Consider the following 27,841-nt stretch of genomic DNA (forward strand, 5'->3'; position numbering starts at 1 on the left):
TTCAAGGGTAATTGTCATAAATATAAAGGGAAGGGTAAACCCCTTTAAAATCCCTCCTGGCCAGAGGAAAAATCCTCTCACCTGTAAAGGGTTAAGAAGCTAAAGGTAACCTCGCTGGCACCTGACCAAAATGACCAATGAGGAGACAAGACACTTTCAAAAGCTGGGAGGAGGGAGAGAAACAAAGGGTCTGTCTGTATGCTGCTTTTGCCGGGGATAGAACAGGAATGGAGTCTTAGAATTTTTAGTAAGTAATCTAGCTAGGTATGTGTTAGATTAGGATTTCTTTAAATGGCTGAGAAAAGAACTGTGCTGAATAGAATGACTATTTCTGTCTGTATGTCTTTTTTGTAACTTAAAGTTTTGCCTAAAGGGATTCTCTATGTTTTGAATCTAATTATCCTGTAAGGTATCTACCATCCTGATTTTACAGGGGTGATTCCTTTACTCCTATTTACTTCTATTTCTATTAAAAGAAATGTTTTCTTGTGAGAAAACTGAATGCTTTTTCATTGTTCTCAGATCCAAGGGTTTGGGTCTGTGGTCACCTATGCAAATTGGTGAGGATTTTTACCAAACCTTTCCCAGGAAGTGGGGTGCAAGGGTTGGGAGGATTTTGGGGGGAAAGACGTGTCCAAACTACGTTTCCCAGTAAACCCAGTTAGAGTTTGGTGGTGGTAGTGGATATTCCAAGGACAAAGGATAAAATTAATTTGTACCTTGGGGAAATTTTAACCTAAGCTGGTAAAAGTAAGCTTAGGGGGTTTTCATGCAGGTCCCCACATCTGTACCCTAGAGTTCAGAGTGGGGGAGGAACCTTGACAGTAATGTACACACAACCCCTGCAATGCAACCTTAGCTCATCTTCTCCCTTTGAGCCTTGACCAACAAACCAGTAAGATACATGGTGGCATTCTACCCTTACAGATGCTACAGAGCATTTTGTTATACAGTACCCATGTGCTCTGTTCCCAAAATAACTTTTTGCTCAAGCAGATCTTTGGTTTAGGTCCAATTTATAGCAAAGAGGAGCTGCCCACAGCTGGTCTCCACTCAAAACTGAGCCTACTCTACACTCATCACCCTAGACTTGCAAAATGTTATCTCCCATTTACCCTTGCTCAGAGGATTGCTTCTGAGACATTGTCTTCACTTATCCCTCAGCCCCAGAGATGACAACCATGTTTACCACCTGACTGCTAACAATTCTCATGGCAAGATAATGTCCTTGTGCACCCCCGCCGACACAGCCTATAGACTCAGCACTGAAAGGAGGAATAATTGATCCCTTAAGGCAGTGGCTCTCAACCTTTCCAGACTACTGTACCCCTTTCAGGAGCCTGATTTGTCTTGTGTATGCCCAAGTTTTATCTCACATAAAAATTACTTGCTTACAAAATCAGATATAAAAGTACATTTCTGTGTATAGTATATAGAGCAATATAAACAAGTTATTTTATGACATTTTAGTTTGTACTGACTTCTCTAGTATGTTTTATGTATCCTGTTGTAAAAGTAGGCAAATATCTAGATGAGTTGTTGTATCCCCTGGAAGACTTCTGTGTACCCCTGGTTGAGAACCACTGCCTTGACAATTCTGCCAACCTGGTCCAACTAATCCCTCCACCATTCAGTACAGCTACACTGAACACAGACAATGGCAGTTGCAGTGCATGCAGCTAAATACTTGTGTTCAGGTCTGTGGAACACAACACAACCAACAGTACAATCTTAATCCCTCCTCAGGTCTACTTATTATAGCAACACTTACGGAACCATCCCCAGTGGCTATTGCCAGCTCCAGGGGGCAGAGTTAAAGCAAATTTAAATCAAAACGGACATTGCAAGGACTAGCAGAGTGGGAAAGAGCAGGGGAGCAAATGCTGACAGGGAGTAAAGCTTGCTGCCTTAGGACCTGTCAATGGGGAAAGATATGGCATAGCAAATTGTGGCAGGGAAGCAAAACACACTTAGATGTCAGTAGATGCAACGAGTAGCAAATTGTTCTGAAAGTAATTTGTAACTACATTGACAATGCAGTTTCAGGCACCCCATCTCATCCTTGGGGCCCTGACTCCCTGCTGGGGCAGAAGCCACCTGGGGGCCCTCAATGTTAATCATGATAGGTGTATAGGGTTGCCAATTTTGGCTGGCTGAATTCCTGGAGGTTTGATCACAGGACACAATTTTTAATTAAAGATTAATCTTTAATTCCTGGTGACTCCAGGGGAATCCTGGAGGCTTGGCAACCCCAGCAGTATGGCAGTTGCACACAGAGGGACTGCAATCTTAGTGTGGAGAGCTAATGTCAGTGTTACACCTCCTTCATGGCCTGTCTCCACAGTGGGAGCCTCTCCAAAATCTTGACTTCCACTGGAAAAAAAATTAAATTTCTTTCCCTTATCCTCACCACACAACCATCCCTAGCAAAAATGAGGACAACCTGGTGATAGTGTTGTTCTACCTTTCAAAGTCTGCAGGCAGGCAGCACCAAAACTGTTGCTCCTATTTTTTTCTGGCTGCTTCAGCCCCAGAGTGAAATTAACTGGGATTAAGCTCCATGGCTGCTAATTGGATTCCTTAGGCAGGAGTGAAAAAGCCAGTTATGTCAGTTTTATTGCTGTTGTTTTGAGGAGTAAGCAGCAGCAGCCAAGGCAGGCACTGGTGCTATTCCATGGGGGAAGAGAAACCAAATAGCAAGGCTGATGAGCCAAATGCTAAAAGTTTTGGAAAGGAAAATGTTGGATTCAAAGCTGCCAGAGAAGAACCTGACATCATGGTTACAAAACTTCAGACTGAGGAGAACAGTGGATTTTTCAGTAACAGATGAGGTGAAGGCAGCTGGAGTTTGAAGGGGAGAAGATAAATTCAGTTTTTCACTGAGAGAGTTACTGGATAAACACTTGAAGATTCAAGAGTTAAGGGAGAGAAACCACCCAGATGAGATTATGCAGGGTTTAACTGAAAAGAGAACAGATGAGCACAGAGCTTCAAGGGATGCAAATTTGCAGTAAAGACTAAATTCCTATTGGAATATCGGCATCATACAAGAATAGCGGTCTCTCATTGTCCCTTTGTAATAGGCTGAAATCTCCATTCCCTGCTTTAGTGGGCATTGATCCTGCTAGTAAAGGGATAAAATGGTTCTGCTGCCTTTAGGCAAATTACTCATTGTCCCAATTCCAGTTTAATGTAAGCAAGGTGGGGGTGGCTCTCTGAAGGGAGAGGATCTAGGGTGTACGCTAAGCAGTCCTAGGATCGGAAGCCTCAGAGCACCCAAGTTTGGGGAGAAGCCTGGAGCTGAACTTTTATCTTGTTAAGTTTTTTGTTGTTCCTAAACTAAACCCCATGAAGGGATAGATTGTTGACTGGACACAGTGAAATGGCTTTGGTTTAGAGAAGGTTGACCAAAGCACCTTCCAGGCGTCCTTGATAAAGAAATTCCCTCCTTAGTTTTACCTGTCTAGATGAGGTATAATAGCAAATCATTTATCAGTCATTGCAAGAGGCTTTGAGCTTTGTATCATTTGCCAAAAGGTGGCCCAATGCAAAACAGAGTTCTCCAATATGGTTGCTCTGATACTAAAGTACAGTGCACAGTAACAAGCCTCAGTGTGGAATGCTGCGTCTAGATCAGTGCAGTTATCCACTCTTCACTAGACTTTACAGGATATACTTCTGTATTAAAGACAAAGGTGGCTGAAATAGCCTCCAATGCATGCCAGCTTTAGGGAAATCCTGCTTCAAAGCACAAGCGGAGGCCTACATTGCCTTTAGCTGCTCTTCCTCCTTTGATAATGCGGCGCTGGTGACGGAGCAGATATATTATAATTCAGCTTGGCAGAATTCGATCTTTGTTTATATCATTTCAATGGTAAAGGTCAATGTTTATTTTAAAACATTTTAAATTTATCTATTTAACATTTTCACAGTTGTGGGAAATTATGGAGGGGAGGGTTAAAATGATTATTTAATGACAGTAGACTCAAGATTCAAAAAGGTAAAGTTTTATAACTGTTAAAACACAAATCATCAACATCACGTCAAAATATACAAAATAAATAGCCTTAAACTGAATTCTAATAAGTTCTCAAGCAGCATTTTTCTTATTTTTGCCTGTCAATTTGAATGATCATCAATGAAAATATTTGTTCCTTGGTTTGTGTGTGTACAGTGAAATTGAGGTGTACTGACATTTACTGACAAAAATCGAATCCTTCCAAATTTAATTATATAGTAGATTCCACTTATTAGCAACCCCTCATTTGCCAGCAAAATGTTGCCATTATCTGGCAGTTGCCAATAAGTGGAAGGCAGGTTTGCAAGGTCGCAGTCAGGGAAGGAAGCCCTGCAACCTTGATGTGGTCAGGGCAGCAGTGGAGAGGGGAGCTTCAACCTGAATATTGTGGCTTTCTAAGAGGAGTGAAGGTGCGAGGGGGTTCACAGAATTTCATAGTACCTCTCCCTGCACCATCCCGGGATCGCAACTCAGCACACCCCAGCGCTTCGTTCCATGGGTACAATGTCCCAACGGGGCACAGCTTGGAGAGAGCACTGTGCAGCTCCAGTGTCTGGGCACATCCCAGCACTTCCTTCCCTGGCGGCAGGCTCGCAAACCTGCCTGCAGGTTTGCAAAAGTATGTATTGGATGAATGGACTATAAGGTGGATAGAAAGCTGGCTAGATCGTCAGGCTCAACAGGTAGTGATCAACAGCTTGGTGTCTAGTTGGCAGCCGGTAACAAGCAGAGTGCTGCAGCGGTCGGTCCTGGGGCCGGTTTTGTTCAACATCTTTATTAATGAACTGGACGATGGGATAGATCGCACCCTCAGCAAGTTCACGGAGGACACTAAAATGCGGGGAGAGGTAGATATGCTGGAGGGGAGGGATAGGGTCCAGTGAGCTAGACAAATTGGAGGATTGAGCCAAAAGAAATCTGATGAGGTTCAACAAGGACAAGTGCAGAGTCCTGCACTTAGGAAGGAAGAATCCCATGGACTGCTACAGGCTGGGGACCGACTGGCTAAGCAGCAGTTCTGCAGAAAAGGACCTGGGGATTACAGTGGATGAGAAGCTGGATCTGAGTCAGTAATGTGCCCTTGTTGCCAAGAAGGCTAACAGCATATTGGGCTGCATGAGTAGGAGCATTGCCAGCGGATCAAGGGAAGTGATCATTCCCCTTTTTTCAGCACTGGTGAGGCCACATCTGGAGTACTGTGTCCAGTTTTGGGGCCCCCACTACAGAAAGGATGTGGACAAATTGGAGAGAGTCCAGCAGAGGGCAATGAAAGTGATCTGGGGGTTGGGGCATGTGACTTACGAGGAGAGGCTGAGGGAACTGGGCTTATTTAGTCTGCAGAAGAGAAGAGTGAGGGGGGAATGTGATAGCAGCCTTCAACTATCTGAAGGGCGGTTCTAAAGAGGATGGAGCTCGGCTGTTCTCAGTGGTGGCAGATGACAGAACAAGGAGCAATGGTCTCAAGTTGTAGTGGGGGAGGTTTAGGTTGGATATTAGGAAACACTGTTTCACTAGGAGGGTGATGATGCACTGGAATGGGTTACCTAGGGAGGTGGTGTAATCTCCATCCTTAGAGGTTTTTAAGGCCTGGCTTGACAAAGCCCTAGCTGGGATGATTTAGTTGATGTCCTGCTTTGAGCAGGGGGTTGGACTAGATGACCTTCTGAGGTCTCTTCCAACCCTAATCTTTTATGATTCTTCTATTCTAAAACTGCAGCACCAAAGGCTTCACAGAAGTATTGCAAGTACTGTGACTGAGTGTACAGGACCCTGGACTGGAACTTCAAAGATGTGGGTGCAATTACCCAGATCTGCCCCTAATCTGACCTCTTTCCCTCGCAGCCTTTGTTGTCATGTCTATTGATATGACAAGAAACAAATCCTGGCCCCAAAAGTTTATTAGGTGTATGTACAGTGTCTAGCACAATGGGGATATAGTCTCAGTGGGGGCCTTTAGGTACTACCATAATACATAGTTTTAATAATTACTGTTATTAGACATTTTACCAAAAGTCTTTGTATAAATTTAAATTGCTGGTTTTATGAAATGATCAGCAATTTTGCAGGATAGGTTTAATTGCTCTGTAAGAATATCTGTTTACATGCACTAGGCTAAATGGAGTGGAGGAATATTGTGACTTGGTCAATGTAGAGATTTAAATGTTACATAGTGTTTAGAAAAGGTTGATTTCTTTGGGGTTGGAGAGGGGGGGGTGGTTCAGAACTAACTAAGAAAAAACCTTGTCCCAGCAAACCTTAAAACTAAAAGGGTCATTATATATATATATATCACCCAAAACAGATTGACAATACTGAGGCGCTTGAATCAGCTCAGTTTTGAAGGAAAAGGTTCATTTAAAAAATACAGACTTCATTTCACATACATTTCAAACACAAAACAGTATGTATCATGTCTCTTTATAAATTATTTTATATATATATATATATATAAATAATTTTTTGGAACAGAAAATTTATGAAAATTGATGTTTCTAACAATTATATATAATAGTTAGAAATATATATATATAGAAATGTTAGAAACATCAATTTTCATATTTTCTGTTCCAAAATTTTATATATAAAATAATTTATAAAGAGACATGATACATACTGTTTTGTGTTTGAAATGTATGTGAAATGAAGTCTGTATTTTTTAAATGAACCTTTTCCTTCAAAACTGAGCTGATTCAAGCGCCTCAGTATTGTCAATCTGTTTTGGGTGTTTTGTTTTTATAAACTCAGAAAATTTTTGACATTGGCTCTGATTTCACTTAAACATAGAAGGGTCCTGCTCTAGTTTAAACTGCTGGCATAAGAGTATTTATGCCATCAGAAGATCAGGTGTAGTGGAGTTCAGCTCTGCCACACTCCCTCTTGGTGCCGTCTTATGTCAGGTGGCAGGGCAGACACGTACAGGAGGCAAATGTGTACTGTCTGCCAGCTTTATGCCAACAGAGCTTCTTCCTATACAGGCCACTTTGTGCTGCATAATGGAGAATCTAAGCCAATATCTACTTGATTAATCCCCACCATGATGAATTGTATTTTGCACTTTTCATACACAGATATCCTCCTGTAGGAGAAAATACTATCAGCTCTCCACAGTGAAGGATACAACACCAATATTTAAAAAAAATCCAAGCTAATAAAATGGGTGACCAAAAACAAACAAAGCTGCTAGACTGCCACTAGCTGACCAGAGGGATGGGTTACATGTGATGTGCACACTTGTGTCTATGATCCCAAATAAATGTGGCATCCTCAGTTTGTTGTTTTCCCTTAGTCTCTGTTTTAGGAAATTTTTTTCTTCTAACCAAATTGATATGTAAGACTTTTAGCCTGTCAGTGTTGACAATGCTATTTCAGGCAGACACTAAAGTTGTTTGTAAAAGAGATGGACTATTACCTGTCCAGCATGTCAGAGGAGAACTTGAATGAAAAAACAAGAGCTTGAGGCCTTCACACCTGCTCAGTTACAAAGAAAATTTGTGAGAACTGGAAAAGATTCAAACAGCAGCCTGACATTTATTGGCAACATTCCGGGGGGGAGGGGGGGGCGAATCTAGCTAAGCACTGAACAAGCAGTGATTTTACTCCATGTTAGGGTCTCCTGTATTAAACATTTATAAGTCATTTTACTTGAAAGACTAGTAAGAAAAAAAATCTTATGGAGATATTTTAGAAGTTCAAAAGGATCCCTCAACCCAAACAACATACAGGAGGCATGTCTTTAACATACAGAATCAAAGCCAGTCTGTACCTGTGTAGTAATATGGAGAGACAGTAGCCTTTCCATAGTGAAGGATGAAACCAGCTTCCATTAAAAAGCTGTATTTTAGCATCCTTGTAACTGGCTTGGAAGTTTGTTTGGCCTGAAAATTGTCAGATTCACTCTGAAGAAGAGAGTTCATTTTTGCAAAGTCTGAACAAAAATGTCAAAGTGATTAACATTTTGTGTGTGGATAAGTTTGGGCTCAGTCCTGCTCCCATTCCTTTCAGTGGAAATTATGGGACCAATCCTGTAAATGTTGATGTGAATTGGAGGGGTTCTGTTTGCTTGGATTTTACTACTGTTGATTGAGCAAGGTAAAAACTACCTAAACTTTACACATAAGGTACCTATAAAACACACAAGGCCAAATTTTCAAATTCATTTGCATGAGCAAAAGTATGGTGTCCAGCTATTTGCATGCTTTAATACCTAATCTGGACATGAAAATTTTACAGTATTTGGGGATATATGTGCAGTCATTTACATACACAAAATGTGGGCACATATTGAAAGGTAAGCGGACAATATGGATGTTAATGTGTCTTGTCTGCAAATGCAATAGTGGTGAGGACTGATCAGAGCCTTACATTTGGATACTCTGAGCGATGCTTCTAATTTAATAGAAAAGTAGACAGGAGCACACTTTATCATTATTAGTTATGATTGTTTTAAAACTTGGAGAGGAGGAAAGCTTTTAGGCTTTAAAGTGCATAACAACCAGTGTCTGTAATGATACTTTCTTGTAGATATTAAAAATTATGGAAGCCCCATCCTGGATGTTCTGTCAGCTGTTAAAGTCTCTCAGAGTCACAGCTGCCAGTCATCACCAGAGTGACTGCATAGCTGTAAGCATATTACTGTATGCTTTGCCTTGTAACAAGGGATTCACCCCTCCAAGGCAGTTAGCAAAACACTCAGCCATCATTTCATTCAGAAACCTCCCACTGACTACAACTGGAATGCTGTCTGGAATGATGGTAAGTTACAGATGAATAGTCACTCCAGTGATGAAAGTCACACCATGCCCAGAGTAACTGTGGCAGCAGTAATGCTTCTTGACACTAAATAAAATGAACATAGAAGAGTAAAGAGTCACTTCCCAGAAACATTTAAAGTGTTTTGCATTCAATCTTTTTACCTGAATTCCATATTCATCATATTAGCTTTCCTTTACAACTATCACAGACTTATTTCACAGAATGGATTTTCTTTCAGTAATTTACATGCGCACACCCCCCTACATCTCTTCCCCACCAACTTTTATGATTAAGTTATTATTTTGGGAACTTAAAATATACTTAAGACAATAAAGAACTTCCATTTGAATCAAGTGGTGACAGCAGAGGGGAGAGTTCACAAGTTTCCACAACATTTGTTTTTCCAGCCAGAATTAGGTATCAGTCACACAAACAGCCCCCTCCCTGTGCACAATGTTCAAAACTCCCTTTTAGTGTTTTGGCAACCTGCATGGCACTTGGAGGGAGGAACACAGTTTGCAGCAGGAAAATTTGTTTGCAGGAGGCACTAGGAAGCCAGTCTATGTGCATCTGGTTTGAATGCTAGCTACAGTTGCAGCACATCTGTAAATAGTTTGATTAATAAAGAGAAATGTGGAGCACTCATATTCTTACCCAGCATGCAGTACATGAAACAAGAGACTCAAAGTCACCAGATACATGCTGTTGCCTCTCTTTTTCCATTAGAAATGTGCAAGAGTTTGTGAACAAAATTGCCAGTAAGGGATTCAGTCCTGCAAGATACTAAGCAGCCTCAACAACCAATGACTTCAGTGGGAGCTGAGCAACTTGCTGAATCAGTCCTAAGGCCAGATACAGCATGAAGGTAGCTCCTCAAGCAGCAAGTGGAATGGGAAAAAAAAATAGATTTCACAAATGGAAGGACTTCTCAAAAAGGTAATAATTAGCCATTTTGCCAAGTTAGGTGGCCCCAGTCTTCCAGTCCACCTCAAGGAGGGCTCCATCAGAAATGGCTGTGAACTTTTGATGTACCCAAACGATTGTGGGTTTTTTTGACAGCAGTAAAGTGTAACTTGAATTTAAACGTTTCCTCTATAATAAGAGCTATTTTTAATTTGAAAGACAAATGTGGTGCTTACACTCACCTTGCTGGTTTGCATCTGATTTTTTCTTTCATTGCAATTTTTTGTGAATACATATCTGGATCTGTATAAGCAGCATCTTGCTGATTAAAGATTTCTATTCTTCTAATGTGGCACTTGCACTCTGTTCAACCAACCAGCGTGTCTACATCATGTCTCTCCTTTTTTAACTTTCTGTTTGAATGATGAGATGGAGACAGCAGGCAAAGATCAAAAACCTACAGTGTAGAAACCACTGTCTGGATCTCTAGTCTTGCTGTTCATTATATACATATTATGCTTCAATATACCTGATCAGTGTCAAGTCCCACTGCTGGCATGATAGGCTGAAGGAAGAGCCAAATATTTGTGAAAGAAGTCAAGCCTCCAAAACCTTTAGTTCAGCTTTTCGCTCCTTGTCATATTTCATCTCATATCAATAGTTGTTTAGATGGAAGTCTTCCAAAACAGTATTAGAGCAAAAGGATTAGACACCTTAAGATTCTGTTTTTATCAACTTTCCTATTCCTTCTGTTTAAGCCAGTTAAACCACTATAATGCAAAACAAAGAAAATTGGGGCCATGTTAGGCTAGTCTTACACGTGCTGGTGACCACTTATTCAAACAAGTTTTTCCCTTGACTTCAATGGAACTACTCATGTGAGTGAAAGCTTGCAAACAATCTAGCCCTAAACACCCACCTCACGGGGCGGGGTGCTGGAACAATTTGTATATAGTGGGTGCTGAGAGCCTTTGAACCAAACTATAAACTCTGTATAGGATGGAAACCATTTCAACCCAGGAGGTGCAGTAGCACCCCCCAGCACCCATAGTTCCAGCACCTATGCTCACAGGTTGTTATAGGAAAGAAGATATTTTATTTTCTCTGGTTATTTCAGTAAATGCTTATCTCTATTTCTGAAGACTATCTAGCATGATTTAAAAACTGATAATTATAGTGAAATTAAAGGATGTGTCTTTTAGGGAAAAAACTCCAAACAATCTGAGATATTGCACTTTAAAGTGTGGCTTTTAGAAGTAATTCTTTGAGGTATTCTAAATGGATTCGTTATAATTTTCCTCTCCCTTTGAGCCCTACGTAGTTGAATTCATGGTAACTAAGTCATCCCAATACATTTTTCAAAAACTCTCAGGCATTTCCAAAGTAGTTTTTCTATAACCCATGTCACATACACATGAGGTGGTGGAGTGGTAATGGAAATATTATTAGCACTTACTTGACCTGCTTAACTCACTTGTGGCTCCATTACTCATGAGTAATATAGCCATCCAAAACTCATGCTGATAAAACCTTCATACCATATGTGACAGGGTCAAGACTCACCACCACTAGTGCCTCCTGCTGGTTGCTCTGGAAATTAGCTCTGTCCAGTCATGGAGCACCTCTTGCATGTGGTGCCTTGCCCTTTGTCTGCTCTGCTGCTTTGGGGACCCGTGTTACTCCCCGCACAGCATCATCCTCTTCAGGACACTGCCCTCCAGCAGTGCCCACTGCTCCAGTCTCACCCCCTTCCGGGTTTTGGTGTTCTCAGCAGTCTTTGATCTACACCAGCTCTAGGGGCTGGCTGCAGCCTCAAAGTCTAGCCCCTTTGTCACAGGGGCCAGCCACAGCCTATATCAGGCCACATTCCTCCTCAGCCAGGTGTAGTACAAGGGGGAAGGGGAGAACCAGGCCCTCCCACTACTCTCGGTCCTGACCCAGGTACCCTCTAGCGGCAGCCTCTTTGCCCTCCTTCTCTCCCCTTGTCAAACTATTGTCCCTGGGCTGCTTCCCCTTCAGCCCTGTGCACCTGCTTAGCCCTTTGTAGCAAGGCCTGCAGCCTGGGGTTTTCCTTGGCCGGAGCTCCCCAGCTCCTTCTGCCCTTCCCCAGCACTGCTCTGTCCAAGGTGCTACCTTTATGCTTAGGAGCCAGTCCACCTCCCTTACCAGTCAGGGAGACACTTCCCTGTTCTTTGCTAGCCAGCCTTTATATAGGGCCTACCCCGGCCCTGATTGGCTGCATCTCCCCCTGCCCTGATTGGCTTGCCCCAGGCCTTCTCTGTTTGGCTGCAAGTTTGGGAAGCCTCTCTGGCCTGGATCAGCCCTTTTTCTCAGGGGGTGGGGCACTGCCCCAGCCACACCATCCCATACCACAGCATTCTATATTTGGTATATACTACTACTTATGTTTACAGATGAACAACTCTAGAAATATTTTAGAGAGTTTTTAAAATATTCATTGGGATATTTTTGTAGCCATCAACTTGTAAAGCCAGACACCTTCATTATCATGAGTCCAAATATATGAGGCTCAGAAGGAGCCATAAACACTTCTAAAATAACCTAAAATACCTAAAAAAAAAGTCACAATTTTGAAACCAATGGACGAGACTTTAAAAATAGGAGTTAAGTTTAGGGCTCCCATGTCAAGGACCTAATTTTCTGTTCTCATTAAAAAAATCAGGTAAAAAATTAGGTACCTAAATATGGCTTTGGGAGCCTAAGAATGGGATTTTTAAAACTCGTTGAATGTCTGAGATCCTTTCAGGGTAAAATGAGTACTGGTCTTCATTGGGAAGCTGGGAATCTCTCCAGTTGGTATAAAGCTTTTGTTTTTAGCCCTGTATGGCTGAAAGATATCAGTATTTAAAACTGCGACATTTTTCTGTTTATAAGACCAGTCCTCAGTGCAGGCAACATTCAGTTCTGCACTGAGGATTGGTCTTGTAAACAGAAGAAAAGGAGGAGGAAACTTTTCTCTGGAAGGCTGATTTAAAGAAAATGATGAGTGCTTGAAGCTGCCCAGGGAATTAGATTTTCAGAACAAGTCAGGTAGAGATGGATTAGTGGGCAAGAGGGCTATAAAATAGTCAAAAGTGCATGATAAATATGTGAATCACATAGCTCTGCAATCTATCACAAGGCTCCACAATTTATCGTGTTGATAGCATCTTTATATATGTGGTATGTGTGTGTGCACCCATGTATGGGTGAATTTGTATAACGTATAGATTTATCTGTGTCATATAGATGTTGACTTACTAAAACATTTCTAATGGGATCACCTTATCTGCTCCAGCGACTTTTAACATTAAAAGTTTATCAGGAAAGATTTACTTATAAAAGTTTATCACTCAGCATCACTGATGCAGCTGGTCAATACTTGGTCCATTTCATTGCTATTTCAGAATCCACATGACATCCAGGTTAGCATAATGAATTATGCAGAAAAGGCTAAATAAAATGTTAAGAAATTAGAAGTCCACAAAGGTGCAGTTTGCTAAAGGATACAAAAGAATAGTGAATTTGTATAGTCAGATGTCTCTCCCCAGAAGAGTGAGTGTTATCTTTCTTTCATGAACACGAAAGACCTTGAGCTCCTGACTGCCTCAGGCAAGTGAGTTTGAAGGTCTCCTTCATGAGTGAATGAAAGGTAATAATCAATATCTAGGTCGAGCTGCTGTTTATTCTATGGAGAGGGTTTTTGGATTTTTTGAGAAAATGTTTAAAAAACTTGAAGTCAGAATTCATATTAGTAACTGATACTAGCCATTGCAAACTGAGCTAAATTCTGCTCTCTGAGTTACATCACTGGAACTCTGTAGTAGCTCCTTTGACTTCATTTGAGTAGCACAGCGTAAAAGTCAGCACAAAAATTTTCTCATTGTAGTTAGTCAGAAATCCCTACTGCATTTTGCTTATTCCAGGACAAAATTCAGCTCCATTTTAAGGGGGCACAACTCCCACTTATGGATGGATAAGTGAATTTGGCCCTCCAAGTTTAACCAATATAGATATTTCAAACTTTGTCCATTTTGGATGGTCTTCAGGCTACACTAAATGGAAACATATCTGAGAAGGCTGTAGACTTCTTGGTAAAGGAGTCTTTCACATTCCTAACAAAAAAATAAGTCACTCTTTAGAAGTGAGATATTCTCATTCTTAAAGGCCCTTACTACACTGGCAAGTTTCTGCACACTAAAGCAGCTTTGAGCGCTGTAACTCCCGAGATGTAAAGCTTTCTGTGCCGCGGCTACAGTGCTGTGATTGGCCTCCAGGAGGTGTAGACACTGTGGTGATTACAGTGCTGCGACTGGCCTCTGGGAGGTGTCCCACAATGCCTGTTCTCACCTCTCTGGTCATTGGTTTGAACTGTACTGCCTTGCCCTTAGGTGACTAACCATCAGCCCCACCCTGTACATTCCTTTGCAAATTTGAAAGTCCCCTTCCTATTTTCTCGGTGATGCATGTAGTGGTCTCCGTGCATCTTTCCAGGTGGCCATCACTGCTCCACGCACCAGGCAATCCCCCACTTGAAGCAATGCCGAGCCGCTGGACCTCTTCAGCATTTGGGGAGAGGAAGCTGTGCAGTCCCAACTGCGCTCCAGCCACAGGAATTATGATGCCTATGGACAGATTTCATAATGCATGATAGAAAGGGGCCATGACCGGGACACATTGCAGTGAAGGGTAAAAGTAAAGGAGCTGTGGAACGCCTACCACAAAGAGCGGGAGGCAAACCGTCACTCCGATGCTGTGCCCACGAGCTGCCACTTCTACAAAGAGCTGGATGCGATATTCACTGATGACCCCACTTCTACTGTGAAGGCCCCTGTGGATACTTTATTGGCTCACATGCCGGTTGAGAGTGGATCGAGCCAGGAGGAGGAAATCTTGGTTAGCGACTGATCAGTAGCAGTCTGGAGTAGCCAGCTTCCACAGTGCTATTGCCACACACTTCTCCAGCTCTCATTCTCCTGTCCTTGCATTGCAGGGCTGGGGGGAGCTCCTCACACAGTCCCACGAATGTGGCTTTCCTCCTGCTAAAGTTCTGCAGCCACTGCTCGTCATCCCAGACATGCATCATGATTCAATGCCATTCAGTGCTTGTTTTCCAAGCCCAAAAGCAGAGCTCCACTGTGGTCAGCACCTCCATAATGCCACAAGCAGTCTCGTGTCATAGCAACTACGCGTGGTGAGATCAATGTCGCACTCCTCTTGCCTTTGTAGTTTAAGGAATAACTCCACTGCCACTTGTGACGTGTTGGTCAGAGCGAGCAGCATATTGGTCAGCAGTTTGGGATCCATTCCTGAAACCCGAAAGAGGCAGGGCGCGCAGTACACAAACCGTTGAAAGATGGCGCCAAATGTGGATGGAAGCACAGGGATTGCTGGGATGCGAAACAATGCATCACGGGGCATTGGGACTGGACCCAGGATGCTTCACGACCCCCTCCGCCTTCTCACAAGTCTTCGCAGTAGAAGAGAAAGAGGTGTTCTGTGGGATAGCTGCCCAGAGTGCACCGCTACGAATGCCGATGCAGGTGTGAACATGCTATTGCGCAGGCAGCTGTCAGTGTGAACACACAGCAGCAGTTTCCCTTCTGCGCTCTCTGAGCGGCGCTGTATATGCCTGTGCTGTAACTTTGCAAGTGTAGACATGCCCAAAGATTCTTTTATCTCACTATATGAGTTAGTTTGTCACAGAATAACTCTATTTTAAACTATCCTTTTAGCTATAAATTATATTAAAACTGAAAAAATTATTTATATTACTTAATACATAAATAACCAACATTCTGGATGTGTTCTAAAGAATTAAAAACAAACGGGTCTTTAATTATTTAAACTAATGCAAAAATGAGTGTAGTACAATCCTTTGTGTTCCTCCAAATGTATTGCACAGCACTGCATTTCAGATTGATTTTTTTTAAACATGGTCTTGTGTAGGAACCAGGACCTTAAAGTCAAAACAGACACTATAAAATATATTAAACAAGTGATGACACACAAGTTCTCTCACACAATTCTCTTTGTTTGTTACAATGCACTAAGCCACAGAAAAAAATTCATTTTACATCAGAGAAATTAATAAGTAGGAACAGGGACAATGGAGATGAATAATATTTATATATTGAAGGATAAATATTTTTCCAGTGATTTGGAACTATGAACCTGTGCATATAGCTCACCTAGGTAACTATACATTCTTATTATTGTTAACCTCTTCTTCCTTCTGCTATTCCCTCCTGCTGTTTGTAACTCTTACTGCCTCTTGTTTTAAATTAGACTGTAAGCAATTTGGAGCAGTGATCGTGTCTTATTTGTACATCACTCACAGTGAGAACCCAATCCTGATTGAGACCTTTGGGCACTACTGCAATGCTAATAATAAATAATGTTACCCCTTTCTGGCCAGAGCAGTGAGCCAAAGTTCTGAACCTTGCAAATTGTTTCCATTAGAAGGACAAATTGGTGGAGTCAGGTGTATCTTGGATGCAATCCTGTCTAATTACAAAGAATGTACTACGCCCTGTTTTCCTAAACACAGGAAGCATCTGAACAACAGGAGATAATTTCTTTGCTCACAGCTCCAAGCCTCCTTAAGCCCAAAAGGCTGTCTCTAAGGCTTTGCTCGGGGCGAGGCTCCCAGTGCTTGTGTAGGTTGTGTCTGGTGCTTCCTTGCTATCTCCCCTCTCTACTTCTCTGATGTTTTTCTCCTCTCTCTCATGGACACATACACTCCTCTCTACCAAAGAATATCCAGCAAAAACCCTCCTCCCACATAGTTCTCTTTCCTGAGCAGACTCAGATGTGCCTTTGTTTTGGCCAGTGACTGTGCCTGTGTCTGGTTTGAGGCCCTTATTGTTTCTTACATTTATCCTACATGAAGGGCAGCTGTTACACTACCAGTTTCAGTGAGGTTTAACCCAACCTATAATAATAATTATAACTACAGAGGAGAGGTGTCTTGTGCACCTCAAGTGATTTGGAATCCTCTCTCTGACCAACTTCCAGAATGTAATCAGTGACAGGCAATGACTGCCTTTGTTGGCATGAACTTTGTAGATGCCTATGGTTTTATGTAGTATATTAAGCTTGGGGAACAGCTTTTAGTAGTCAGTTATTTACATTTTAAATGTTGACCTGCTAAGCATCAAAAACACTTGCAGCATTATGAAACCTCATGTAGCTTGTGTGAAACAGAACTTGGCAGAACAGTTTGTAGGAATATAATAACCAGTCACCATCCCACCAAAGACATTTAATGCCTTACACCACTGACCCGTACCCTTTCCTTTTTTTCTATTTTGCTAAAATACTGTAGCTCATACCCTTCAATTACAGTGGCTCTGGGGCCTAAGTCAGAGTCCACACCAGAAGTGGAATCTTGCTTCAGCCCAATTTCAGCACAAAGTTCCTTCCCCTCTAAATACTTCAACAATGAGATATAAGCTCCTTTTGTCCAATAAGGCTAAGAGGTACAACGCAGCTCTTTTTCTTAGCACTTTGAAACCTTTAAGATGAAAAGTGCTGAACAAATATATTACAAAAAGTTTCTTATATTTATCTTCACAGTAGCCTATAAAACATAATGTATTGTGATACAAGTGTGGCATGGTATATTTGTGAGATTTTGTTTTAGGTTCCTCAGTGTTATTTTGAGCAAGCATCTGGTATACTAGACTGTTGTTCTCAGCCATCCATAAATAAGATACTGAAATTCTCATGGAGACAATTTCAACATTCCTTATAAGTGACATGAATATAAGCTTCTGTTATTAATTGTAGCTGATTAGCCACAAGGCAAACATTTAATTAAACCTTGAGAGACAATAAAATTGCACATAAATTATCCATTTAAAAGCACATAGGTCTTTACATTTCATTAAACACAGTTTAACAAATAACCACACATCTTAAACTCAATCTGTGTTTGAACAGGTTTGAATTCAAGAAATCCCCCGGCATACTGTTGTTATTTTTTTAGTCATTTATTTCTTGATGCTTTTTGACTCATATTTACTTAGCCACTTTTTCATGTTGCTTTCCTGATTAGTGAGACTGTCAGTCAAGTCACGAATTAACAACTGATTCAAAAAATCTTTTCAAATTGTTATTTTTTAAAATTTTTATCAACATTCAGAAAGGCATTTTAGGTGCTCATGGATTTTTTTTAAAAGCACAAACACAATATTATGTAGCTAAATATTAAAGACTCTGTTTTGATTATTTTTGTCCTCAGATAACTACTTTCTGTTCTATAGATCTTTGCTACAGGAAGATGTGTTTATTGTGGCAAATGTTCACCTGACTACCGGCATCCATATGGATTGGTTTAAACATATATATGAATATGGTCTTCAAATGTGAGTACCAAGGTTATTCACCCACTGCCCTCACCCGCCTTCCCCCCCCCCCCATTGCTTAAGGGAACAATACAAGTTTTAACACTAGGCTCTCCTCTTCACATTGGCTATACACTTTACATTATCGTGTGAGTTGGAAGGAAATGTTAGTGTACACCAGTAGTGCACAGGGGGGTCCTTGAGGGAATATGGAGTTTACCCACTTCTCATTTGGAGAATAAGGAATTTAGTTTAACTTAGTTTATTCACTTTTTTTTAAAACCACTGGTACGCATGCATGATACATGAACTATTTCATTAAGTAAATGAAGAGGTGGGAACAGCGTGAAAACGCTCATGGTAGTGCATGAGCTCTGTGGACCTGTGGTTTTATATATTATATATTGTTCACTCATCACATTTTTGAGTAATATAAAATGAGGCACAGTTATCACATGAATAGGTGAAAAAATAACTTCAGTGTTAGAAGAACTTTTCTGCTGGTGCAGAAAGTCTTTAAACACTGTTACTTGGCTCAGAAGTCTTAAGGAAGAATTCTACAACTATGATTTGATTGGAATAATCTTCTGTATCAGATCACTAACCTAAGATACTGTGTGGGGATAAAGGAAAACAAACATGAACAGGGAATGAGATTTATTTGCAATTGCACATGTGTTTATTTCTTCTTTATTTAAACAGAAACTGTGTAGCTACTATGAAAAAGTATTTGCGCATACTGCAGATTTTGTCTAAAAAAAAAAAAGTAAAAAGCAAAATCATGCAACTACTAAGGCAGGTGCAAAATGTCACTGTTGAACCACATTGCTTTTTGTTGCATTCCATCCCCATCTTTATCTGTACCTTCTCTGTGATAATAATCATATCAGAGCAGGGACATCGCCTTTCTAGTTGCAGATTATCATCTAATTTTCAGAGTACTGAGCAAACAGTTTCACTGACTTGAATGGGAGTTGTGGGAGCTCAGAACCTCTGAAAATCAAGCCACCTACACACTGCTGGAGCTATGCAAATAATAATTTCTACAAATAAGACACGAAAAATAGAGTGGACAGAACTTTCTGCAATATTTTCTGAGAAAATGTTTTTGTCTTCAAAATATCAATAATATTCTCCAGCCAACTGTAGTTGAAATACTGTTTATCCTTTTGTAAAAACTGACTCATAATGCTACAGGAGTCAGTGACGAAGCCATCTGTCATACCCATAACTGTTAGACACTTGAATCCATGCTGGAGATACTTGAAATTCTGAAAAATGTTCTAAATTTTCCCAGAGCTGGGTGAATAACTGATTTTTCAGTTCACTGGCTGTTGTGAAATATTTAAAAAAAAAATTGGTGCCAATCAAACTGAAACTGATATTTTTCAGAATTTTCAGCTAATTGAAAGAAGTGTGAAAAATGTATTTTGGGTTCAGCTAAACATTTCATTTGACCTTATACAAAATGTTTCCTGTCAGACATTTTTAATAAAAGCAAAGGAATTAAAAACAGAGGAAGAAGAGGTGATGGTACTTTTATAATCTTTAGCCCAGTGGCTAGTACACTCACCTAGGATGTGAGAGACCCTGGTTTGAATCCCTTCTCTAGAGCAGGGATTTGAACCTGGTCTCTCCCCACTTTTAGGTGAGTGCCCTAACCACTGGGCTGTTGGGTATTCTGCTGTGGGCCTCTTTCAATGTCTCCTGTAATGGCTGAAGCTGTTCCATTATAGCTATATATTTAAATAGTCATTGGAGCAGGGACTGGAACCCCAGGCAGTGCTGTCCTGCCACTCAAGTGAATGCCCTAACCACCAGGCTATAGAGCCATGCCCAATGACTATTCTAGTATTTTATACAAAGTGGAACACCTTCAGCAGGAGCGATTGAGACAATCCGCCTCCCCCAGTATTCAATAACATAGTTAGGGCATTTACCTAGGAAGGGGGAGACCTAGATTCCAGTCTGTTCCTGAGTGAGGATTTGACCCTTTGTCTCCCATATCCCATATGAGTTCCCTAACCATTGGGATAATAGTTATAAGGTAAGTCTGAGTTACCCACCACCAGGTTTGTGAATGATGGCTAAAACCCTTTGTGACTCTAGTCAGAAAAGTCAAAATGCTTCATCCGATAATCTCAACATTCTGAATTTTTTTCCCTCTTTTCATTTCAGCATGAATAGTATGGAGAATGTGAATAAGGAAGTGTTGTTTATCTTTTCACATAACACACAAACCAGGGGTCACCCAATGAGATTAATAGGCTTAGAATAAACATAAAGAGGTACTTCTTCACACAACAAACAGTTAACATGTGGAACTTGTTGCCAGGGGATGTTGAAGGCCAAAAGCAGAACTGGGTTTAAAAATAATTAGATGAGTTCATGGAGGATAGATCCATCAATGGCTATTAGTTGAGATGATCATGGATACAACCCTATGCTCTGGGTGTCCCTAAACCTCTGACTGCTAGAAGCGGGGACTGGATGGCAGGGGATGGATCACTCGCTAATTGCCCTGTTGTGTTCACTCCCTCTGAAGCCTGTGGCACCAGCCTCTTCCGGAACAGAGGATAGTGGGCTAGATGGACCATTGGTCTGACCCACTATGGCCATTCCTATGTTTAATACAATTTGCCAAAATCAATGAAAACTTGCAAAATGTTTCAGTTGACCCTAACCTGCATTTTTCAGTGAAAAAAATTTAGTCCAAAAAAACGTTGCCCAGTTCTAGTTTTTACTTTGTGTGGCTTATTGATTTACATCTGGCCTGCTCAGGCATTTGCTTTCTCCTTGCTCTTTTGGAATGACACCTTTCTCCAACATATATCTGATCTGTAATTGTATGTATGTTGCTGCACTGCTTAGGGCTAAATTCTGAAGTCCTTATTCCGACATTTTTGTAAAGAACTCTTTGTGCAGAGGTCTGGAGAGGGCTGCTGCGGGGCATTGAGCCAGTATGGAGCATTTATATGGATGGCCCCAGAATAATCCAGCTTTTGATGAATGTGATTCATTCCCTAGCTAGTTTTTGAAAGAAAATATATATTCCGAAAACAATAAAACTAAGAACCAACTAGAAATCAATTATCAAATAAAAGTAAGCAGACAAAAGCAAAAGCTGAAATACAACAGATTTGCACAAGTGCCTCTGAAGTTAAATATAGGTTACTCCATTCATGTACAAAGAGATTTAGATGGCAAATGGAAACTAGCTACTACTGTGAAGCTCATCACATTCATATATAATTGAAGCACCCGAGAGTAAAATGCTCAGGCACAGTAGATGACAACTGATAAAAACAAGAGAAGTAGTATAAAACAGGATACAAAACTCTGGGGATTATAGAGAATATCTCACACAGGCTGAAAAACGTAAAACAACCGCATCTAAAATTACCAGATAATATAAAAATAAAAACAAGTGCACTGCTGAAGCTGAAGAATTGAGCAGAAGTACTACCCGAATACAGAGCACCAAATACAATTGTGCTATGCAAGCCAGTCATATATCAATAACATTGGCCTGATTTTTCTATTTATTACTGTACAAAGAGAGGCAGCAGATAAGGCCCATTTTGCACCAGCTCTGCAGCATGCTCTCCCCCACCCCTAAGGAACATGTCTCCTGAGGGAGCCATGCTGTTGTGGGAATGGAGGTTGGCTCTGGAAGCTGGGCAGGTGGAGCAGGGCTTTGCACAAATGGCCCATATCCAAGGATCCACAATTTTAGAGGGCCAACCCCTTTCCCAGAGTGAAGCAGGAGCCTGTGTCACTTAATACTGGCACAGAGAGAGAACCCCCCTGAGTTTTAAGGGGGAAGATACTTCAGAGAGTTGAGGTTCATGGCTTTCTGTCTTGCCTGTACAGCCAAACTCCTTATTACTGCAATTGTATGGCCCAAATGCGCAGTTTGTACATGGGGAGTTCCTCAGAATCAGAAAGATGAGGAATGTTGTCTCCCTTGCTCAAGTCTATTATCTTCAAAATAATATTGAGTTTTCATCTCATTACATCCCTGCACCACAAAAAGGGGAGAGGATTATATCAATGTGTGTGTTTTCCTGGCACAGCTCTGTTAGTACAAGAAGTCTTTATAACTGATTTGCCCTTGTTATTTATGTCCTAACAATTTCTGTCTTTATTAGTTCTGTGATGTCCGGTTGCTAGAGATGCATTTTCACATAGGATCATGATATGTTGGAGTAATGTTATTCAGACAGATTCGGCTCACTATTGAACTTCATTCTTTGTCGCAAAAGAACTGAACTGAAATTATATCTCAGTAACATGGCTCATTTGAGAGAGGGACTTCAGGCTAATAGCTTGAGTCTGTTGCCCCAGAAGTGGTAAAGATTTTAAGCTTTATTGAACTTTATTGAAATGAAATAAAATATCTGCTCCTGCAGCACAAAGCAGCTGTAATGCCATCTTACCTAGCCCCCTTTGAATTTGCTTTTAGATTTGTTTGAGGGGAATGAGTTGAGAGGAATTCCTGGCCACATCCCTAGAGCCAGCCATAGGGGCTTTGCCCTGGGAATGCCTGTGCCTCAGCAAGCGTCAGCTGGCAGATCAGCTCCTGAAAGGCCACTGGCAGCTGGAAAAACATACAGCAATACTGAGGCTTCTCTAAGTTGCACCCAAGAACCAGCTTGGTGGCCCCAGGATTAAAGTTACCCTTTTTTCTGGCACCAAGTGCTGAATATCTGGTGCAGTGCAGGTTGGTAAACGCCCGTGTATGGGATGGTCACCATCTTGGCTAACAGCAGGAAATGAACCAGGGAAGAAGTGCTTTCTGGCACATCATTGATTTGAACTTTAAAGGGGCTCTGCAGATCTTTTGCTTTATTTATAAGTGAAGATGGTCCAATCACACCTGCCAATCTAGCATGACCATCCTAACTACTTATTTCAAAACCCAGTTTTTGTTTTTTTTATTTAAAAGGGGAAGAGTAATACTGTGTTGCTACAAAGCCACTGAATGGCAAGTTAGAAAAGAAGACAGTTAAATAAAGAAGGCTGACTAGCCAGAAGTCCACTCTCTCTTCACATTATTAATATTACATGATATTATTTTCAATGATTGACACCAACTTAACTTCAAAAATAAGAGGGGAGAGCCTGATTCTGCCACTTTCCTATAATTTAAATGGAACCTACATGTGGTTTATAGTACTAGGAGTTTTCTAAAAAGAAAATTTTCATGTGTTCAAAAATTCAGTAATGGGTATGCACACTGTATTTACCTGCACAAATCAGCTAATTGCAAAAAGTTCTACAGTATAGTAATGATCCAAAACACTACATCTAACAATATCAACATTACAATTTGGGGCTATTATTGTAGAATACGGTTATATTTTATAAGGGTGGCATTTAACGATCTAATTCACTCACTAAAACACAGTTTTAGCACATTTGAACTAAGATGGCATGTAAAAATGCAGGTGCATGCAAATTATAGGCATGCAAATATAGAAGCTGATTTGAAAATTTGTCTAGAATATCTAAATATGTAGAAGTTTGACCCTTCATCTACTCTATACTTTTTGCAACTAGATATGTAGTTTTAACACTGCATGGTAACTAGAATAGAGCAAAAAACTGCTTTCTCCTTTTGGGTATACATCCTATTAGCAAGATAACCAGTGACAGATAATCTCTGGGAATGGCTTAACAGCCAGAGCAACATATAACGAAGGTGAGTATATGTGGATATTAATGCCTATTAGTGCAGACCATCGACAGGTGTATTATTAAAGTCTTTTTGCTCCTTGATGAACTTTCACATTATGTTGTCCAATAAACAAACATTAGCTAAAATTGCTTTTGTGTGGCTGACACAATCCACTGACTTCCTTGCTGCACAGCTTTATATTCTTGTACTTTTTTTTTATTATATATTATAGCAGATGTAATATTAGCCATGGTAAAAGAGAATAAATGGATTTTATGTAGGGATGAATTTTTTTATAAACAATTCTATGGGTAAAATCCTGGTCCCACTGCAGTCAGTGGGAGCTTTTACCCTAGATGCTTTTCAAAATCTTATATGGTTTTGGTTCTAGGTCAGATCCAAATCCTGAAAGGCCCTATTTTTTGGTTGGGAGTTGGACATAGCCATAATCTGAGAACATCTGATCTCGTGATCTTTCCATCATTTTGTGTTTAAATCAAACATAAGGAATTACTTCTTCACACTACACATCGTCAACCTGTGGAACTCATTGCCAGAGGATGTTGTGAAAGCCAAAAGTATGACTGGGATCAAAAAAGAATTAGATAAGTTCATGGTAGATATGTCCATCAATGCCTATTAGCCAAGATGGTCAGGGAAGCAAATCCATTCTCTGGGTGTCCCTAAACCTTTGACTGCTAGAAGCTGAGACTGGACAACGGGGAATGGATCATCTGATAAATTGCCCTGTTTTATTCACTCCTTCTGACGCATCTGGCACCAGCCACTGTTGGAAGACAGAATACTGGGCTAGATAAACCATTGGTCTGACCCAGAATGGGCCATTCTTATGTTCTTATCTACTGGTTTGCAGCCCATGAGTGAGTTAGTCCACGACAGTCCTGCAATGTCTTCACCAGTGATGAGTTCTGCATGAGACTCCGGCCACCTTCACTGTCTGAAAGGATACTGTCCCATTTCTTCTCTACCACAACTCTACCAACTAACTTTACATTTAGGTTCCAAGATCTTCCTTCTTTTGTGTGACACTTCTTGCTACACACACCTCGCCCTTCAATATAGTGATTTGGACTTTTAAGTTGCTCTGCTCCTTTCCTAGCGATATGTATGGTATCTTAACCTATAATTTCTTTTCCATACAAACCGTTCCATTGGATTTATGAAGAAGTGGTGAGAGGTATTGACCTGCAGGTTCTAAAGAATATCAGCAGTTTTTCTTTCCAGGCTTTGTGCTCTAGTTCAGTTATTCAGATTGCTTTAGGCAAAGTCCAGTTTCATCTATCCAACTTCTTATGCTCTGTAGCTGATAAGATTTCACTATGATACCTACTGCTCATCCTGTACAGAATGAGCGTGGCAGTCCTCTGATACGAAATAAGACCTATCATCAGTTATGACGTCTTGTGGTAGCCCATGTGTACATGTTTTTCCTCAGAGAGGCTATGTCTAAAGTTACTTTTCCTAGGATGGTTATTTTATGGCATCATGAAGAGCAGTCAATAATGACTAGTAAATTGAATGTTATAGGCAAATCAAACAAGACTATAACCAGGATCTCCAAAGTCCCTGTAGCCAACATTATATGCAGTGCTGGTTCTGGTTTTTCAGGTTGACGTGCATGATTATCATATCTGGTTGTGGGCGATCTACTCCCCATCCCAAATCCTTATCAATTCTAATCAGTGATGTACAATTATGTAATTGTTATGATCTTGTTTTCTGTATACTGCACTGTTACATTTCTAGGTCTCTGCTGTTTGCAGCACTATCTATAATTTTGTGAGGGAGAGTTGATGCAGCATGTTACAGTAGGAGAAAAGGTGTCTGTGGGCACATTTCTGCTTCAACAATCCTAGAACTGACAGATAGTGGCTGCTTTAAGTTGTACTGACTAGAGTGCCCTAGAGACAGCTCTGTCAGATGAGAGTCACCCCTTACACCTGCAGAATCCATCCTACATCAGGGAAATCCGCAGACACTGTATTAGGTTCTTTCTCAGTTCCCTTTGTGCCTCTGGTGTGGTACAAAGGCGACAGGAGTCAGAATGCACAACCTGACTCAGATTTTGTTTTCTTGTTTTGTGGGTTTCCCTTAATTTAAAGCAAGTTATTCAGGCTGAAAATATAAGGTTTTTCCATACATAAAGAGCAACCTAAGTCATTCAGTTAAATTATACTCAGTTATATTAGCTGATTTATTTTGTTTTCTATTTTGATTCAGAATGGAACATTTTATTTATTTTGTGGACATGATTTTCACTCCCAATGCCAGATGTTTTGGAATCCAACTGGTAGAAAATCTGAAAAAATATTTACCAAATACATTATCTGACAATTTTTTACCATAGGTAACATGAGGCTGATGGTATCCTGAATGAACTTTATTGAATCAAGTTATTCCTTATTGAATTAGGATTGATATATTTGGGGTATACTGCACTGGAAATGCAATCATTTGTGTACTGTTCTGAGATAGTATGGAACTTCTTTAGCAGGAAGATAAGATTAATGCAATCTCTGGAAGGTATGAGGAAGTTCAAAGGTCTTTTTGAAACAATACAAGTAAAGTGGATTTCCTAGGAAGTACCTTGAGGTGAGGGGAAGTTTTCCCCCTTTAAACCAAACTTTTGCAACTATTCCCTGAGGAGAGAGACTCATTTTATGCTAATTACCTGTTTTTGTGAACTTCAGCTCAAAGACCCTGATCTGCACAGAAGGGTGGACTAAACTTGTCATGAATGTGCTTATTCTGACCTGAAGCAGTGATGAAGAGGTAATCACAAGACCTCCTTTAGGATCATGGGTTGAAGGATTTTCCTGCCAGAATCCACGTTACGGATGGGCTGATCTCTGGTAAGCTTATTAACATGCATGTGCATTCTTTTATTGATTTTAGTATGTTTTCTCTGTAATGCTTTTTAACATAAGAATAAATGTGCTTGCTTTCAAAGAGGTGTGACATCTGTAGCAATCACTCTGTTATCAGTCTCTGAAGAGAAAGCAAGCAGGTCTCTTTAGACAGACTGTCTTTGCTAGGAAATACATGGTGAAGGCTGGGAACTGTGCAACCTAGAAATATCCCAGTGTGAAGGGAGAGAGACACTGGTCTCCACAAAGAAAGGCAATGGCTGGGGAGCTGAAAGCTGACAGTGGGTGTCCTGGCAGAACCAGTAAGTACAGTAAAGGTGGTAAAGTTTGGTCTTACGTAATTTCATTCAAAAACCCTTTATAAATATGTACATTTTCTAATGACATCATTGATGAAACAATGCAAATTGCTCCAGGCACACATCCATACAAACCTTGTAATTTGTTTTGCGTTTCTATAATTAAGTATAATGCATATTGCATTTGTGTATGCAGTGTTTATTTCCATAATTGTAACCAGGCACACATCCATACAAGCCTTGTAATTTGTTTTGCGTTTCTATAATTAAGTATAATGCATATTGCATTTGTGTATGCAGTGTTTATTTCCATAATTGTAACCAGCACTTAAATTAATTACACTATAACCTCTTGAATCTGTAGGCCAACTGTTGAATTTTTTGTTAAAATTTTAAAATCTTCTCCTTTTAATTTTTTTCTCTGTGCCTTTGATATGTTGTTTCTTATCCTCGTTGTTTGGATTCTCTGTGGGATATTCTCAGAATGATCCTGCAGTTTTCTTTTATGACTGAAACTTTGCATTTTAACAGTGGTCTGGAGATAGTTTCTTTCTTGTGAAATACCAGTTTTAATAACAAGAAAGGAAAAATGCCATAAATCTGCACTAACCATATAAACCTGAAGTCTCTGAGAGACTGATTAACACTGAGACTCTACACAGGTTTTTCAATAATTAGAGGATGTGCTTGCATGGAGTCATGACTTCTCTGGCCTTGATGCCATTTCCCAGGGCAGACTGCAATTATTACAGCCTACAGTACATTTCCTACATTCACTGCCTCCAGCCATTGAAGATTTTTTTGGAGTAAAGATCTCTTAATTTCACACAATCTTGTCATCAGGTTGGATTAGCAACATGTTTTGATTATTATTTTCTTCAGTGTGTGCAGGATCAACTGGTAGCTCCTTATTTTCTGTACCAGTTTTTCCACATAGGGTTGAAATGATCACA

This window comes from Lepidochelys olivacea (assembly GCF_965140295.1).
Source record: "Lepidochelys olivacea isolate rLepOli2 genome assembly, chromosome: 4".
Classification (NCBI taxonomy): Eukaryota; Metazoa; Chordata; order Testudines; family Cheloniidae; genus Lepidochelys; species Lepidochelys olivacea.